Raw genomic sequence first — 19,085 nt, forward strand, 5'->3', positions numbered from 1 at the left:
TAAGGGAAAAAATGTAATTGTTTGGCTCAAGTTCTTTTGTGATTTTTCAGCAGTTTTAGGCTGAGAGTCTCAGAATGTATCATACCCTATATAATTACAATATAGCAATATTCCTTAAAATTATCCCAAACACTTGACCCTCCTTGTTTATTGTTTTTTTGTTTTTCCAAGTTATAAGACTTTAATTTTGAGTATGCCACTGAAACAGAAAGTTATTAAAAACACCCTCACAGCTTAAAGGGTTAAGAAAAAATATTCAAGCAAAGAAATACTGTATTTACTTTCTGAAATCTGCTACCACAATATGGAAAACAGCTGCAGTTGTATCTCTCACGTCATCAGAACTGTAAGTACTGTATAATAAGGAGTACCATAGAATATGGAATTTATATATTGTTAGTGGTTGACAGAAATGGAATTTTCAATGGCCTGATGGCGATATTATGTCGATACAATTTAATTTAGTAGCAAACAAAGATTTACAGAAAATTGCTGAATTTACACTAAACACTTAGTTACTCAAAATGTATTGACCAATATTGTGTATTATATTTCAAAATATCTGTGAATCGGATAATACAGAGCGCATGGTTTTTGGACAATGTCTAAATGGCCAAATATCAGCCAATTAATTGGTTTGGCCGATATATCGGTCTATCTATATATTATATACAATAAAAATACACACTGGCTAACAAAATGCCATTGTTTTTACACAGACAAGCTTTTGAAAACTCTGGTAAAAGTTTCTTCCACATATTAAGTTCAAAGAATTAGAATGAAGTGAAAAGTCAAACTTTGCATTTGATCAGTACATTAATTACTTGCTGTAGTTGATGTGTTTTGACAAGGCCAAAGAACAGGTTCACATTCACTGATGGCAAGTTGTAAGGAGGGCTGCGAGTAGATTAAGTATTGATGTCCCCAACTGTTTCTAAAAAGACATGAGATGCTCAGTGAAGACAGAAGGAAGAGGTGGGGAGTCTGTGGAGAGCCAGCCTGCGAAACTCCTCCCCTCACACTATTCTTTTTTTAAATGGATAAGAGAAAGCCTTTTATTTCATATCAAATGAGATGTGCTCTATTCCCAATAGAGAATTAAAATCCAAATGATGGCAGAAAAAAAAAAAAAAAAAAGAGGAGGAGGAATCGCCATCTCTGCATTCCATTAGCAAGTGTAATTTAGACATTTCCTATTTTGAGGTTTGGATAGAGTGCAGAGGAGGCCATATCTTTGCTGGCAGAGGGGTCCAGTGCTAGTCTGATGCTATCACACTCTATTATGAGAGCTCGCAGGCTGACACTGGGTACAATGGTCTCCTCCCACCCCAGCACTCATCAGCAGGGATAGAAAGCAGAAAATTAATCTCACTGGAGAGGCTATTGGTTCATCACCTCTGACCCACAGCAATATCACTGGCTCTTGCCGATGAGCAGAGTACAGCGATAGTGCAGCCCCCAGGCTTATGAAGAAGGCTAGCTACAGGTTATGAGATTAATCACAGCCCACAAGCATCCAAATGGTGTTTAGTGACTGGATATAGCACTTGAGGAGAACTAAGAAGTATTGAAGAGTTTAAAGGGATAGTATATTATTTAATCACTAAACCTGTATGATATTCTTTCTTCTATGGAACATAAAAGGCATAATGTTAGCCTCAGTCACCATACACTTTCACTGTATCTTTTTACCAGACAATTAAAGTAAATGGTGTTTGAGGATGTCATTCCATAACATTCTGCTTTTTATCTAATTTTGTGTGCCACAGAATAAAGGTCATATAGGTTTGTAACAAAATGAGGGTGAGTAAATGAAAGCAGAATTTTCATTTTTGGGTTAACTAACCCTTTTAAGACGTGGGCTATCTATCACTGATTAAAAATCAATGCTGTGTTAAAGTGTACTTAGTGAAAAATCCCATGAACATCTAGTGGAGTTAAACAGAGATCAAGAAGGCCATTAAATAACAGGCCTGTATAAATCAAAGTGACCCCATGATCAAGGACAGAGTTAACAACAGGCATTTCTCCTTTCCTATAGGCATCCAATATGATCCAGTGGGCGTTTTCTTGGTGCAGCCTGAACTGAGAAACCAGCATACTAAAAATGACACCTTCACTAATTGAATCTAGGCTCAAAAACATATTTGCCCAAGCTCACACCTTGTGTCTCATTTCCAATAACTCAGAATTTTAATTTCACAACCAAGTTCAATAAAAAATGCTATGTTGCCATTATTTTCCCCAGCTTTAGTACGAATTTCAATCTAACTAATAAAACATGTCAACTAGGTCTGGGCGATATATTGAATATTTAAAATATATTTGCCATGATTTTGCTAGTAATAATAAATTAAACAACACTGTGAATTTTGCCATGATTTTAATATGCTTTAATATACTAATTCTGCGAACCATCCTTGTCTTGTGGCTCGTGAGTATGGAGCATTAGAGTTGGTGAGCTCAAATAATTTCTGCGAAACTGAAATGAGTTCAAATTAGGGATGTCAGAAAATATCGATATATTTGCTGTGTCTTGTTTGGAAGGCTGCATGCTAGGTAGGACGCGTCCTTTGAAGGTCTTAAACAAGACTCGTTTAAACGGGATGGCCTTCAGAGGACAAACAGAAACATAACGTAACATGGTTGCTATGACAGCACACCACTCTTTAACAAGCGGGAGCGCTTTGAGTGAGAAGAGAACAAAGTCCCTCTGGAAGGGAATGTATGAGGTACATTTTAGGGGAGTTATAATGATGTAAAGAGAACATAAAATAGATTGTATAGTTGTACTTTTAGTCTAATACTTTATTTTAATTATATATTAATATAATTATACATATAATATACTCTGCACCCTGAGGTAATTCAACTTGGGAATTAATATTACTTGCGTTTGAACATATTTACAGGCAAATTTGCCGTAATTTTTTTTTTTGACATTTCCGTTGAAGTTAAGAATTGTGGGTTGTGAGTGCACACGAAGGATACACCTCATGCATCCTCTGAATTCCCATGAAAGAAGGTCGCATTCGAAGGCTGCACTCGAAGTGTCCTACTCGCTTTTCTAAAATGAGACAGCCTTGATGACGTATGCGGCCGACAAATGCGACCTTCGGAGGATGCAGCCTTCCAAACGAGACTCAGCCATTGATTATTGATCAGCATGTTATTTTATCTATATATTTTGAGGCATCAATATATTCAAATAAGCTGACATTTAAATTAGAAGCCTAATTTGCATGCTTTCCAATTCACTCAGTTGGCCTCGGTTTAATAGTCTGGCGTAATAGTGTTGGGAGACCACAAGAGGGTGATATAACATTTGCTTAAGTCGGTTGAGGTCATGAAAGGCACAGATATCACACACACACACAGGACGAGCTGATGCGGCACAGCAGATGGCAGTCCAAAGTAACGCAGGTTTTTGTACTTCATGAATAATAAACAAAGTGACGTTAATGAGTTTACAGGTTAGTTTATGAAACTGGTGTAACTGTGCAAATTGATCGATTAGAAATGGAGACATTTATTAAGCAATTCATCTGTATGTAGCATTAAATAGGTCTTTCCTTCAAACAGTCAAACCACAAAACAACATTGTAACTGAAAATACTTTGTATAGTTTACATGAAAGATGCATATACACAATTTATCATCCAGCGATGGCTAGAGTAAATAATCTTTGTCCTTTGATAAAGATTTGGGTCAAATTTAATGGAAAACTATGCAAGTTGTGCTCCGTGGCACTGCAGAATTTTGACACAGAGCAATGGCGGTGTGCATCTTCGTTGAAATTAATTGTTTCAAATTTTAGAATGAGCTAAGTTGTCCAGCAGATGTGTCCGGTGTGCAACCCCCTTTAATTTACCCTGCCGCTCACACTTTACCAAAGTTGTCTTGAGAAGCGAGCAGCCCTATTTATATCTGAAAAATCTTCCGATTATCGATACGTGAAAAAGGCATCGATCCCAAGCCTAGTTCAAACTATCCATTCGATTTAGTTCATATGTTCAATTCAATTAATATCTAGGCTTGGGATCAATGCCTTTTTCACACATTGATAATCGGAAGATCTTCCCGATGATTATCAATACTTATCGGGACTTTTTCAGATGTAAATAGGGCTGCTCGTTGCACAATAGTATTTGACTTTTCAGACATATTTCTCAAGACAACTTTGGTAAAGTGTGAGCGGCAGGGTAAATTAAAGGGGGCTGCACACCGGACGAATCTGGCGGACAACATGGCGCGTTCTAAAATTCAAAACAACTATTTATTTTCTACACAAGGTATGCACACTGCCAACGCTCAGCATCAACATTCTGTGCTATGGAGAGCAACTTGCATAGTTTTCCATAAGAGTAGGCCCAAATCATTATCAAAGGACAAAGATTAATTACTCTAGCCAACACTGGATGTTATATTGTTTATATGTATCTTTCATATAGCCTACATGAAAATTTATTTTCAGTTACAAGTATGTTGTTTTGTGATTTGACAGCTTGAATGAAAGACCTACATACAGAGAAAATGCATAATAAACATAGTCATTTCTAATCGTTCAGTTTGCGCAGTTACACCAGTTTCACTAACCTGAAAACTCATCAATGTCGCATTGTTCATTCTTGAAGAAGTACCAAAACTTTCATAACTTTGGACTACCATCTCCTGTGCCACTTCAACTCTTCCTGTGCGTGCGTGCGTGCGTGCGTGCGTGTGTGTGTGTGTGTGTGTGCTTTATTAAATGGTATATTGTGGTCTCCCAATGCTATTACACCAGACTGTTAAACAGAGGCCAACTGAGTGTACTGGAAAACACGCAAATTAGGTTTCTAATTTAAATGTCGGCTAATTTAAATATATTGATAAAATGATCAGTAATCAATATTTTATGATATTCCTATTGATAACTGATTCAATTATTAGTTTGCAACATCACTCAAAATTGTAAGTAAACATTACCATGTACTGTTAAATTGGTGCAAGCATTTAAATAAAAATGCTCATAAAAATCAGTCTTCCTTGTGTTTATTTAGTGAAAAACAGTGTGGAAAACAGTGTCTTGATACAATATAGAAAACTAAATTTTAACTGTATTTTACTACACATTTTGCATCCAATTAGCTACAATGACTGTTTGATTGAAATGATGGTTCCTCTGATTTAAAAAAAAATAATAAATTAGCCATTTCATAGAAAATACATAAACATTGAGATACACATTGAATTGTCAAAAGGCTCAAAAATTCAGGGACAGTTTTCTTTAGTTATATCCTCCTGCCCTAATGTCAACCAAACATTCTGTCTTCTATCATTGAAAAATATTGCCAACAAATGAGAATAGATCTTCCACTATCCACTATTTCTTGAGAGATTATAGAAACATCTTAACATCATTATGAATAACCAACTGCAAGGTTATCACAAAGAAACCCCTGAGAAAATTTTTATCTGTGCAATTTCCTCTTCTCCTGTGGGCAGATTATGGTCCATCCACACTACGATGAGCAGTGAACGCATAGCTGCTCATCTCTCAGAACATCTTCATGCGATACATTTCCATATCCAGAGGGCCTCCGTACTGAACAGCTAATCTGAAAATGTCATCTAGGGGAAGTCTATGGCCCTAGTAATTACGAGGCCTGGGCCTGTGACATCATTACTCCATATGCCATGTTCGCATCTTTGATGTCACTGGTAAGAATCTGTCACTGCCAACTAAAAGCTATGTCTGCAATACAAAACAATAAACTTTTATTGAACAAAGAGGCTGACAAATACCATTTCCAGTTCTCTAAAAACAGTGGCCCCAAAAAGGATTTGAAGACCTAAGACACTCTTAAAAATGTCTGAATGTCATTGCGTTGTATTACAAAATATCAAACACAGTGGCATTCATTTAAAGGTAGCACAAACAAATTTTTCAAGCAAAACATTTCACAAAAAGACATTTTCAAAATTTAACCAATAGCTTTAAGTCACTGAAAACCTGACTTAGAAAAGCGAAGTTAGTTCTGAGAAAAGTTCTAGCATCATTTGTTTGCAGATGTCACAGTTTCTATTGCAATGAAATTCATACCTTTCATAAATACATAAGTGTGTCAACTTGTGTTACAACTTGTCCAAATACGTTTTAAGGCCACCTCCACAATGAAGTATTGTAATGGTGAAGGACACCAGACTTTCTAGAAACTCTTCAAGGCTAAGGTAGGACATTCTCTTGGAGGAAATTAGGCAGTCTCCTCCCCTGGCATGCATGCAAATACACAAATAAGCTTCAACATGGATATCCAATTTAACCAGCCAGGCACCTAATTACTGTTCAGATTAAACTGCCATTAGATATTAAGTCACCAGTGGCAAAGTGTTAATAAATTGAGCATTGTGATGCAAAATTTAGATCGCTGTTCCCACAAAGTCATATGGTATTTCTGATAAATCTGTACATTAGTATAACATGAGCTCTGGATGATTAGTCATCAAAAGCACCACGCCAATACGTGATGAGCCTGAGCACAACTAATCTCATGCATTTCAATGCATCACAGTATCAACAAAAGCTGTCTAACATTTTGATCTGATTTGGCAAGTCCATGAAAGTTTCCCTTGAAAACTCATTACAGACCAAAAAATAAATAAAAAAGATGAGCACAAAGAGAATAGTATGAACCAGAAATAATATAGTCCTATTCAAAGAGCCTGGAGGTCTAATGATGCTGGAAGAATTCCTTTTCTCAGTAATAGTGTTGGCAGCTGTTGTTTGAGACATTTATGAGGCGAGCTCAGCTGGAGAAAAACAGATGCTCCAATAGATCCTGGTTTCGGCTAAATTTATGTCGGATGTCACACTGATGAACTCAGAGATGCAAGGAATCATGTAAATCAGTTCAAACAGTTTGCTGGATGAAAAAGAGGGAAAACATTTTACCTTCTTGCCATCTACTGCATAAAAGATGTCAAAGCAGAAAGTGTCAGCAGAAAATGACCATTAAAATCCTGAAAGGCTTAAAGGTCAGGGGGTCAATAGAAAAACATTGTTAAAGTGTCTGTTTGCATAATTAATGCATAGACACCATTATGGAGCCTAAAATATGAGGGTATGCATTGCTCTACACTATGGTTATGGGTAAGAGGAGTTCTTTGAAAATGGAAGGTTATATAACCCCAAGGCAGGGGAACCATACTGCATTTTTAGAAGCAAGCACAAACCCCTTTGTTTTAGTATAGTAAAGAGGAGTTCACTGATCTTTCTTGTTTATATCTTCAAGGTGAGAAACAGTGCAGTTTTAAAATGTACCAAGAATCTCTCTGCACCAAGTATGCAACAAAGTCCTTTTAAATCAGTGAGATTTTGATATTTGGTGTTTGAAGGAAATATAGGAAATCTTCCTTTAACCATGTTATTTTCTGGGTACAAGAGGCTCAATCAAGTTCCACCCATTTAAATATTTCCACCCAATAAATATTATCTCTGTTATGTTATCCAACATGAGTTTGATGTATTTCATAGAGAAATACTAATACAAAATACAGAAATACAACATTACTGGTGCGGAAACAGATGCATTTAAAGTATATATATATATATATATATATATATATATATATATATATATATATATATATATATATATTTATTTATGTTTTATTTTTTTTTTCTCCCAATTTGGAATGCCCAATTCCCAATGCCCTCTCTAAGTCCTAATGGTGGCGCAGTGACTCGCCTCAATCCGAGTGGCAGAGGACGAATCTCAGCTGCCTCTGCATCTGAGACCGTCAATCAGCGCATCTTATCACGTGGCTTGTTGAGCGCGTTACCGCGGAGGCTTCACACCACCCTCTGCAGCATCCACGCACAACTCCCCACGCGCCCCACCAAGAGCGAACCACATTATAGCGACCACGAGGAGGTTACCCCGTGTGACTCTACCCTCCCTAGCAACTGGGCCAATTTGGTTGCTTAAGAGACCCGGCTAGAGTCACTCAGCACGCCCTGGGATTCGAACTAGCGAACTCCAGGGGTGGTAACCAGCGTCTTTACCACTGAGCTACCCAGGCTCCTTTAAAGTAGTCTATAAAGATTTTTTCGCATTAACGGTATCTACTTTTTTTTTTTTCAAAGTAACTAGGGCACAGCATTTTTTCAACCTTGAATGTGCACCGCTTCTGGTATAAGCCAGTTAGCGATATAAAAACTTAATTATGCAGCTTTATATTGCAGGCTGGCAATATACGTCATCATATTATTATTTTCATAAACATATTTTTTTGGAGTTTTACTGTTTATCACACTTTGCCATCATTTCATCACTGTTGCAAAGGCAGACGACAGCTAGACCGTGGGAACTATCAATAAATGAGAGATGAAACGGACAGTCCTCTGCTCTGTCTGTCACAGCTACCACAAACTTTACACAACCAAGAGACTTAGCGTGCACTTTTATTTCTTCTTCCACTTTCATTGCACCAAAACTGCATCTTGTTTCATCTTGGCAAAATAATATACACACTCTCTCCTTTCTTGTCAGAAAACATGATCTCTTTCTTTACGGTGTATAGTAAATATTACAGACACGCAGATCTTGCATTCAACTTATTAAACATCACCTTTAGAAATAAATACACAAACTATTCTCATCACAGATATGAAAACTCTTTATTAAAAAAAATAAAAAAAAGTCGGATTTCTCTTGCCCCAGCAGGACACTAAATTGACAGGCTGGCAATATTGAGCATTTCTCATGAAATCATGGCCTGAATGTTAAAGTGTGTTAAAACAAATATTACGAAGTGGTGAATTGAAAAAGTATAGTTACGAAGTTACAGTTGCAATTATTTTGTTACAAAATATTACACTCATGAAAAGTGCATTGAACATTTGCTCTTTTTAAATTAACAATAATGAGAAAAAGATGGAACTGATCAAATTAAAGGAATAGTTCAACAAAAAATGAAAACTCTCTCATCATTTACTCACCCTCATGCCATTCCAGATGTGTATGACTTTCTTTCTTCTGCTGAACACAAATGAAGAATTTTAGAAAAATATCTCAGCTCTTTAGGTCCATAAAATGCAAGTGAATGGTGGCAGCATAGTTATCCACAAGACTCCAGTGGTTAAACCCATGTCTTCAGAAGCGAAATGATTGGTGTGGATGAGAAACAGATCAATATTTAAGTCTTTTTTTACTATAAATATTAGTCCGTGAACAGTAGGTGGCGATATGCGAGAACAATGCGAATTGCCTAAAAGAAAAGAATGTGATAGTGAAAGTGAGGATTGATAGTAAAGAAAGGACTTTACTCACCCACACCTATCATGTTGCTTCTGAATACATGGATTTAACCACTGGAGTTGTATGGAATACTTTTTTGTTGCCTTTATGTGCTTTTTGGACCTTCAAAGTTGTATGGACCTTGTTTGTATGGACCTACAGAGCAGAGATTTTCTTTTAAAAATCTTTGTTTGTGTTCAGAAGAAGAAAGAAAGTCATACACATCTGGGATGGAATGAGGGTGAGTAAATGATGAGAGAATTTTCATTTTTGGGTGAACTTTTCCTTTAAAAATTAACAAATTAAAACTCAAGCAATAGTGATCCAAAAAGAACTTTTTTAAATGGTTTTATATTCATTACAATGAACATTCAAATTCAGGCTATGGTGACCTACAAAGCGTTTTTAGATGATTCTATATTCAATAAAATGAACAAATTCCAATTCAGGTTATGGTGACCCAAAAAGCACATTTTAGACTATTTTAAACTGCTTGAAGTATGTAGTTTGACATGGCTAGAATGCAACATATCTGTCATGCTTATTACTATATATTTAGCTAAGCGAAACAAGAAAAACAAACACAGAAGCTGTGGCTCACAAAACCTTATCAAATGCAAAAATTCACCAGCAGCCCTCACCTCTTCAGTCTGGTTGCTAGGTCAACAAGAAACTGCTCAAACCATGATAACCCATCATGCCCGTTGAAGAGCTTAAGTCACCATGCTGAGAGGCACATTAGCATTGGCCAGGTAAGAGCAGTGGCTGCGTTTACTCTTCATCTATTCCTGGTTTTTTGAAGCTGGGCCTGGGGACAGGCAAAGCGGCTGGCCTTGCTTTGATAAGCGCTCGGCTGCTTCTCTGATGAGCGCAGGTCTGTTGAAGCACAGTGCGTTCCTGGAGGGCCTCAGCATGGTGCAGGTCTCTAAAGTCTAGTTTCATCTGAATAACGTCAGATAAGCAGCTGGTAATCACCAGAATGCACTTGTTGCATTGGTTCCTTGGACTGCCTATACAATCTGTTGCCCTCACCTTCACCTCAATTCTATAGCTTGCGTTGTGCAAGAACAACACAAGGTCAGTGATCATATGGGGGGGGGGTGGACAAAGGTCCAAAGGGGGTGACAGCCATAAACAAGGCTATTTGGGCTTGTTTAAATTAGATAAGATGGCAGGAAATAATTAGGGAAGGGCCATGGTATCAGCACATGACGTAGGCAGGACTCAAACTCAAAGATACCTTGGGCCTTATTCACCATTCAAATGAAGAAGCTCATGCTCTAAGTGAGTGATTAGTATAATACACGCCCAAAACAACCTCTCCTGTAAAGCCATTCGTGACTCTCTGCACACGTATCCTTGCAATCTCTAAAGATGTTCTCTCACCTGAGAGAAGACGTAGCAATATTTCAAAGTAAAGTCAAGTGTGCCACTCTCGAAAACCAATCAAAACACAATAAACACCTTTTATATAGCCCTATCCCAAATTAAGCTATAAATGCATTATTTTTGTTGCTCTGAAATATGTACTATATATTATAGGGTCAATTAGTTATTCAATTTCTAATAATAATAATAATAATAATAATAAAAATAATCATACTAATATATTATTAATAATTATATATTAAATACATTTCAAAGAAATAGTTTACCCAAAATTGAGTGATCAACCTTTCATCCCATTTAAGTGCTTTGAGTGCCTAGATAAGCGCTATATAAATGTAAGGTATTATTATTATTATTATTATTATTATTATTATTATTATTATTATTATTATCCGCTAGGGAGACTGTCAAGATTTTTAGTGAAAAAGGACTTAAAGTTTGGTCTCTTTCTCATCTAAACCTATTGAATTTCTTCAGAAGACTTGGAAAATACCACTCAAGTCGTTACTTTTTATTAGAACCGTTACTTTTATGCTACCTTTATGTACATTTTGGAGCTTAAAAATTTTAATCACCATTGAATGCGGAGTCACGTGACGCCATGCGAGGTCCGGACGTATGAACGGCGAGCGCACTTTGCTAGTTTTAACACTATTAATGACATTCAGTAAGATTCGATACACTCTGTTCCATAACTGTTCTAGCAGGACAATATGTCAAAGAATTCAAAATCCTCAGGCTCTGGAGACATTAAAAGACACTTATGTGCTCAAGCTGATACCTCTGAGAAGGCCCCGAGCCCGGGAGCCAATTTGGTCAGAAAAATGAGGGAAATTTGGTGAGAAATGCTGAGCATGTCGGCAACGCTGATGAAGGTCGTTGCTGACTTGGAGGATCTTGCTGTAATATGTCGATCGATCGCTGCCATGGAGACGAAGTTCTCTGAGCTGGTTACAAAAGTGGGGGATGTCGAGAAACGGATCGATTGTCTGGAGTCATCGGAGAGGGAATTAGCTGCTAATCCGCTAGTGACCAAGGTGGATTTGGAGCATGTCTGGGAGAAGTTGGAGGACTTGTAGAACCGTAGCTGGCAGAATAACATCCGAATCATCGGAATTCCTGAAGCCGAAGAGGGTCAGAATATGGTGAAATTCCTGGAAGGGCTCTTTCCAAATCTGCTTGACATAACATGCCATAAGCTGGAAATCGAGCGAGCTCACAGGGTTCTGGCTCAGCGATCCGCTGAGGGAGACAGGCCCTAACCAATTCTCGAAAAATTTCTGAGATCATCTGATAAAGATCTGGTGTTATGCGAGGCAAGGAGTAAAGGAAGGCTTTTTTGGAAGAACCACAGCATTTTCTTGTTCCCAGACTTTGCGAATTCGACAAGAGAGAAACGTGATCGATTCAAGGAATGCAAGAAACTCTTACATCAATGGAAGGTTGCTTTTGCACTGATGTTCCCAGCCAAATTGAGAATAGATGCTAAGGATGGCCGTAAAACATTCACATGTCCCCAGCAAGCAATGTCCTTCATAAAGTCAATGGAGTAAGTTATTTTGTGGTACTCATGTTATAACCGAATGGACCGACTCACAGAACATGATATGCCTCCTATTGGCTGGAGTTTGTTTTGCGGAGTATTTCTTGCAAGACATTGGAGTGATTAGGTCATTTGTTGCACTCATGTAGCAGCCAAACGGGCCGGCTCAATGATCATTCGTTTGACTGTTTTAGGAAACTGAGCGCCCTTTTTTTTTTCCTTTCTTTTTGTGCTGGTTCTGCCTAGCGGCTGAAGTTTGTTTTGTAGAATAGCACACCTTCAGGACAGTTATGTGGATGAATCTACACATTCTTTGTGTTTATTCCTCCTATTGGCTGGAATTTGTTTTATAGATTATCTTGTTGTGTAACTCTGTCTCACAAAATGTGTATACAACCACTGGACTTGAGCAATCCGACGGCAAAGTTGTCGCAGGGGCTCTCGTAAGCGTACATGGGCTGTTTCAGTTTAGAGGGATGGACGCCAGCTGGCACTGTTGTGCGTGGGGTTAATGCAAAAGTTTTTCTTTTTTCTGTTTGTTTGCTTCTGGGGGAAGTTCGGGGTTTGATTGTTGCACTAATGTTGTAATGTGGTCTTTATAATTTTGTTTTTGACACACAATTAATTTTTTCTCATATGTCAAAATGTCAAGGTGTTAATATGAGTGGCGGATTGTCTCTTTCCACGTGGAATGTGAATGGGTTGGGGCACCCCATAAAAAGAAGGAAGGTTATTTCTTTTCTTAAACTTAAGAAATATGATATAGTGTTTCTTCAAGAAACGCATCTTTTCATGTAGGAAGCTGAAAAATTTGGGAAGATATGGGGTGGACAGGTTTTTTTAGTGCTGGCTCAAGTAAGAGCAGGGGAGTCATTACACTGATAAGTAAGCATCTACAATTCAAATGTCTCAAACAGATTAAAGATAAATTAGGAAGAGTCATTATAGTTTTAGCAGAAATACAGGGGCAAAGGTTGATTTTGGCTAATATTTACGCACCTAATGCTGATGATCAGGGCTTTTTTTATAGATCTTGAAGAGATGTTACAAGCCACTGGCACCCCTCGTGATATAATATTGGGAGGAGACTTTAATCATTTGATGGACTCAGTCCTTGATCATAGTAAAGCAAAAGTGTGCAAGCCTCCTAGAGCAACATTGACGCTTCACAGGATGTGTAAAAATCTTGGTCTTACAGATATTTGGAGACTTTTGAACCCATCTGGTTGGGACTATAATTTTTTTTTTTCATCAGTCCATAAGATTTATTCTAGAATAGATTTTTTTAAGTCCCTCATTTCATCTGTTGTTGATTACTCAATTGGAAACATTTTAGTCTCAGATCACACCCTGGTGAGTTTAGAGGTGTTACCACATATGGAGAAAAGGAAATCATATAGTTGGTGCTTTAATGTATCCCTTTTGCAAAATCTTGAATTCCAACAAATGTTAAAGGCTGAAATCTATGTTTATATGGAGACCAACTGGTCCTCAGTATCCTCTGTGGGCATGGCTTGGGAGGCACTTAAGGCAGTTCTTAGGGGTCGGATCATACAGTATGCCTCATTCACCAAAAAATCCAAAGCACGAGAACTCGTGGAGTTGGAAGGGAATATTAAAAGTGCTGAGGCAGAGCTGATGTGCCAAATGTCGTCTGATGGCCTCAGAGAATTGACCCGATTGAAATACAGATATAACACCATTTTGTAGCGGAAGGTGGAGTTTTGGCTATTCAGGGCAAGATAGTCATACTTTGAGTCGGGGGACAAGGCAGGAAAACTTCTGGCTAGATATATAAAACAGAGACAGTCTTTTTCTACCATTCCCTCATTGAAATCTGCTGGTGGTGAAATATTTACCTCAGCCATTGATATTAATAATGCTTTTAAAGAATTCTATCTTGATCTTTATAGTTCCACGTCTTCGTCTACTGATGAGGATATTAGAAATTTTGTGGAACCAAAGTGACGGCTGAGCAAAATAATTCTCTTGATTCTGAGATTTGGTAAGGTAATTAGGGAGTTTGGTAAGGTAATTAAGGACTTGCCTACAGGCAAGGCTCTGGGGCCAGATGGCTGTGCCGCTGAGTTTTTTTTAAATCTTATGCTACAGAATTGGCTCCACATTTGCTAGAAGATTATACGGAATCATTAAAGAATGGAAAACTTCTGCCAACCATGACGCTAGCCCGGATCAGACTGATTCTTAAAAAGGACAAAAGTCCAAGCGAGTGTAAGTGTTACTGTCCAATTTCCCTGATCCAGCTAGACGTTAAAATATTGTCAAAAGTTTTGGCTAACCGATTAAGTAAAGTTATGACATCTCTTATACATATAGATCAGGTGGGGTTTATTCGGGGCCGTAGCTCTTCTGATAACATTAGGTGTTTCATCAATATCATGTGGTCAGTGGCGAATGATCAGACTCCGGTCGCTGCCATCTCACTTGACGCCGAAAATGCATTTGATATGGTAGAATGGGATTATCTTTTTAAGATTTTGAAAATATACAGGTTCGGGAATACTTTTATTGGTTGGATTAAGTTACTTTATAGACACCCGGTAGGGTTGCCCTCTTTCCCCATTATTGTTCTGTCTTGCCCTGGAACAATTAGCAGCCGAAAGGAGGAGGATTTTCCAGGGGTGGTGGCAGGAGGCGTGGCACGGCGCATAAACTTTTGCTTTACACAGATGATATTTTATTATTTGTGTCCGACCCTACTAGATCTATGCCTTGCCTCCACAGAATTATTAATTCCTTTTCTAAATTCTCGGGATACAGAGTTAATTGGTCTAAATCCGAAGCTTTGGCTCTGACAGCGTACTGCCCGGTAACGGCTTTTCAGCCGGGCTCCTTCCAGTGGCCCAAACAGGGCATTAAGTATTTGGGTATTTTATTCCCAGCAAATCTGAGTGATTTAGTTAGAGTTAATTTTGACCCTTTAATAAAAAGGTTTTCGAGCGATGTGGGCAGGTGGGCTTCATTACATTTATCTATGATTGGGAAGGTTAATGTTATTAAAATGAGTTGTATTCCAAAATTCAACTACCTGCTACAATCTCTCCCTATAGATGTTCCCCTCTCTTATTTCAAGCAATTTGATAGCATAGCGAAGTCCTTCATTTGGAATGGTAACCGTCCCAGATTACATTTCAGTAAGTTGCATAGGCCGATTGACAAAGGTGGGCTAGGCCTACCCAAGATTTTGTTTTATTATTATGCATTCGGTCTCAGACATTTGGCTCATTGGTCACTTCCACCTGAGAGAGCCCCTCCCTGGTTCTGTATTGAACAGGAAGTTCTTGCCCCTATTTCGCCATTGCAAAGCCTATCAAACTATTCGGAGAAGTTAAGTTACACCCCGATATCTCACATTTGCACTCGGTATGGACAAAAGTGTCCAGAGTGTTTAATTCTGACATTTATTTAAATGTTGCCTCGAGCATATGGCTGAACCCAAAATTATGTGTTAATAAGTCTCCTTTCTGCTGGTCAGAGTGGATTGTGAGGGAGGTTAATACACTCTGTGAACTATATGAGAGTGGAGTGTTGAGATCCTTTGAAAATTTGGTTCAACATTTTAGGATTCCCAGATCTCAGTTCTTTAGGTATTTACAGCTGCGCCACCTGCTCTGTACTATTTTTGGGAGTAGCATACACCCCCCTAAAGCGGCAGATCCTCTGGGAGTGGTGATTACTGCTTTTGGAAAAGGTCATGAGGCATCAGTGTATTACTCCCTGCTAATTCAGAGTCTGGGGGATGGAGCTTTAACTTCTATCAAGAGATTATGGGAGAAAGATTTAAACTTGGTATTGGAGGAGGGAGTGTGGGCTAGGATTCTAAAAAATGCCAAGTCTGTATCTAGAGATGCAAGGGTGCGCCTTATGCAATTCAGGATTTTAAACATATTCTATTGGACCCCCTCTAGATTGTATAGGCTTGGTCTTAAAGACACACCCACCTGCTGGCGATGCCAATCAGAAGATGGAGACACAATTCATGTATTTTGGTGGTGTGTTAAGATCCAAGAATTTTGGTTGAAGGTTCATAGTATTATGTGTGACATATTGGGCACTCAAATTTCATTTTGCCCCAGACTCTGTATATTAGGTGATGGGGCGGTCATCAATATAGGGGATAAACACATAAAAAATTGGGTCCTGCCCAGTGTTATGATCGGCAGAGAGATTGTTTTAAGGGGTTGGAAGTCGGCTGGAGTGTCCTCGTTTCGGGAGTGGTGCGTGGAGATGGGGAGGGTGGTGGCTTTCGAGGAGGTGTCATGTAGAATGCTGGGGATCTGGGATTAATTTGATGGGAAATGGGGCAGCTATTTGGCGTTTTTGGCGGGCTCTCGGGGAGGGGCAGTGGAGAGAGAAGCATAGTTTTAAATGTGTGTGATTATTATAATTTTGTGTGTGTGTATATATACTTATAAATGACCACAGGGATGTTTGTTGAGGGTCAGGGTGGGGTTGGGGATTGGTTAAATATTGATTCTGTGTATATATGTTTAGCTTTTCTTTGTCTTCTGTATGAATCAAAATATGTTAATCAGAAAAATCACCACTGAATTAATTTTCTAAAAAAAATAAAAAAAATTCTTAAAAAACAAGCCCTGACATTCTTAATTTAAAAAAAAAAAAAAATCTTCATCTGAGATCCACAGAAGAAAGTCAGAAAATGGGTTTAGAATGGTGCAAGGGTGAGTAAATGATGAGAAAATTATCATTTTTGGGTTAACTACCCTGTGGACTATGCATAAAGAAACTATTCCATGTTTCAAAGGTCACCAGGAGTCAATGATGTTTACGTGCGTGTGGTTTGAAATGGTTTTAAATTGATCCTAAATTTAGATAAAATTTAAGTGCAAACTTACGTATGAATCATCATTAATATGTGAAAACGTTCCCACACACATTTTAAACACAAATATGCAGGGTTTGTGTATGAGACCCAATGTTTTGTGAGCATGTGCACTACTGCCAGGCAACGAGTTTTCTTTTTGATCTCTTCATTTACCTGGCTGATGTTTTGCTTTGTATTTGAGATTCCACCATTTGGTGCATCATGATTTAGAGAACTAGGTGCAAAGTGCCCTGAGTAATGATGGGCAAATGTAATCCATCCTCTGTCCTTATTACTCTGCTGTCAGTTTCTCTCTCTCTTTCTCTGGTGCCACAACAGGACCTGAATCACAAATTAGTGCCACTGTCACACTCTGACTGTCAGTGGAGATCTTGAGGTTCATCGTAGCCAAAAACTAGAGCACTCTGTGGCCGTAGGGTAGCATCTGTGGAACTGTTGGAGGATGGTTTGACAGTAAATGAAAAATAACCACAGGCAATGGAAGGCATCACTGTACAGGTGCTCCCCCTGTGGTATCTGGTGTACACCTGCCCGCCCTCTCCATCTTCAGGCAGAACGGCTGTGCAATAACTGACACCACTTCAGCCGGAGAGGGAGTTATGAGGTCCATGTTTAACCCGCAGGCAATGATTAAAATGTTCATTAACACTGTTGATTAACAGGTGATCAGGTATATCATCCCCCTTGCCGGAGACCACCTGGCCCACCTACGCGGCCTCGTCTCCTCTCTGCAGAGAACAAACCCCCTCTGTTTAATAAAGACCAAGCTCTCTCACACGCGGCAGGGATCTGCATTTGTCAAAGTAAACACAATAACTCATATTACCCACACACGGCTGCACACTCATCCACACCTCTCGACCAAATTGGAGGCAAGAATAACAAAACGGCTTCACTTCCAGAGCCTGACAGGGACGGGTAAATACAATCCACCATGTAATGAATTTGAAACATGAAATTATTAACGGTTTTCTGATGGCGCTAGTGAAAAATGGTCTTCATTGAGTCATTAACTATGGCTGTCATCAGAGAGGTGAAACCAGGGCACGTTTATTCATTTTTAAATAGCACCTGGATCCATTTCCTGAACTAAGACTCATTTTGCCCGTCTGACGCTAAAAAAGAAAATGTATGCATTACAAGTCAAGGATGGCTGATTAGGTGATGAATCCTTAACAAGATGAACAATTCAGAAACCTTGTAGCATGATAGACATTGACTAGAGAGGCTGTACCTACAGTATCTACCTTCTTTTTGTGAAATGTTTTGCTTAAAAAGAGTGTTTGAGCTATAATTAAAATAAATGCCACTTGGTTTGAAATTTTGTTATATAATGCAAAAACATTCATGAATTTTTAAGTGTGGCTTAAAGAAATAGTTCACACAAAAATGAAAATTTGCTGATAATTTACTCACCCTCAGGCCATCCAAGATATATCTGAATTTCTTTCTTTATCAAAACATAATTTAAGATTTTTAGGATTTCATTTCAGGCATGTACTCCATTTTTTGACTGTCCAAAATGCATATTTAGGGTGCATCAAAATAATCCACACGACTCCAGTCGACAAATAAAGTTCTTCTGAACCCAAACGATTGATTATTTTTAGAAACAAAACAATACTTATATACTTTTTAACTACAAATGTTTGCTTCTGTACGTATCTGTGGTGCACGCTCATGAGAGGGATTACGTAAGATCGTTGGTAAGGTCACGTGGAGGAGGAGGCAGGAAGAGCGTCATTGTTTACAAGAGGAGCAGCGCTGTACAAAAGTTTAATTGTCTTTGCTGTATTGTTCAAAATGGTCATTTGGTGTGTGTATCCTGGATGCAACAACCTTCAGAAACCCCAAATGAAAATGCACGCCAGGAAAAATATTAACTTTTTATATTAATCGATTACCTATACATGATCATGAGCGACTGAAGCGACTGAAGCTCTGGCTTATCACGCTGAACCTGGATCTCAGTACACCCCTACATTCTCTCAAATATTGGAGGGTGTGC

The 19,085-nt window shown here is 38.4% G+C and overlaps 1 protein-coding gene across 6 annotated transcripts in view; it reads right to left on the bottom strand.

Moving 5' to 3' along the window:
• The window catches only part of LOC127423453 (sorting nexin-29-like), a 180,336-nt gene that overhangs the window by 124,024 nt on the left and 37,227 nt on the right, over positions 1–19,085 (bottom strand). The gene's annotated exons all lie outside the window — the stretch shown is intronic.

The sequence above is a fragment of the Myxocyprinus asiaticus genome, chromosome 32, assembly GCF_019703515.2.
Source record: "Myxocyprinus asiaticus isolate MX2 ecotype Aquarium Trade chromosome 32, UBuf_Myxa_2, whole genome shotgun sequence".
Classification (NCBI taxonomy): Eukaryota; Metazoa; Chordata; class Actinopteri; order Cypriniformes; family Catostomidae; genus Myxocyprinus; species Myxocyprinus asiaticus.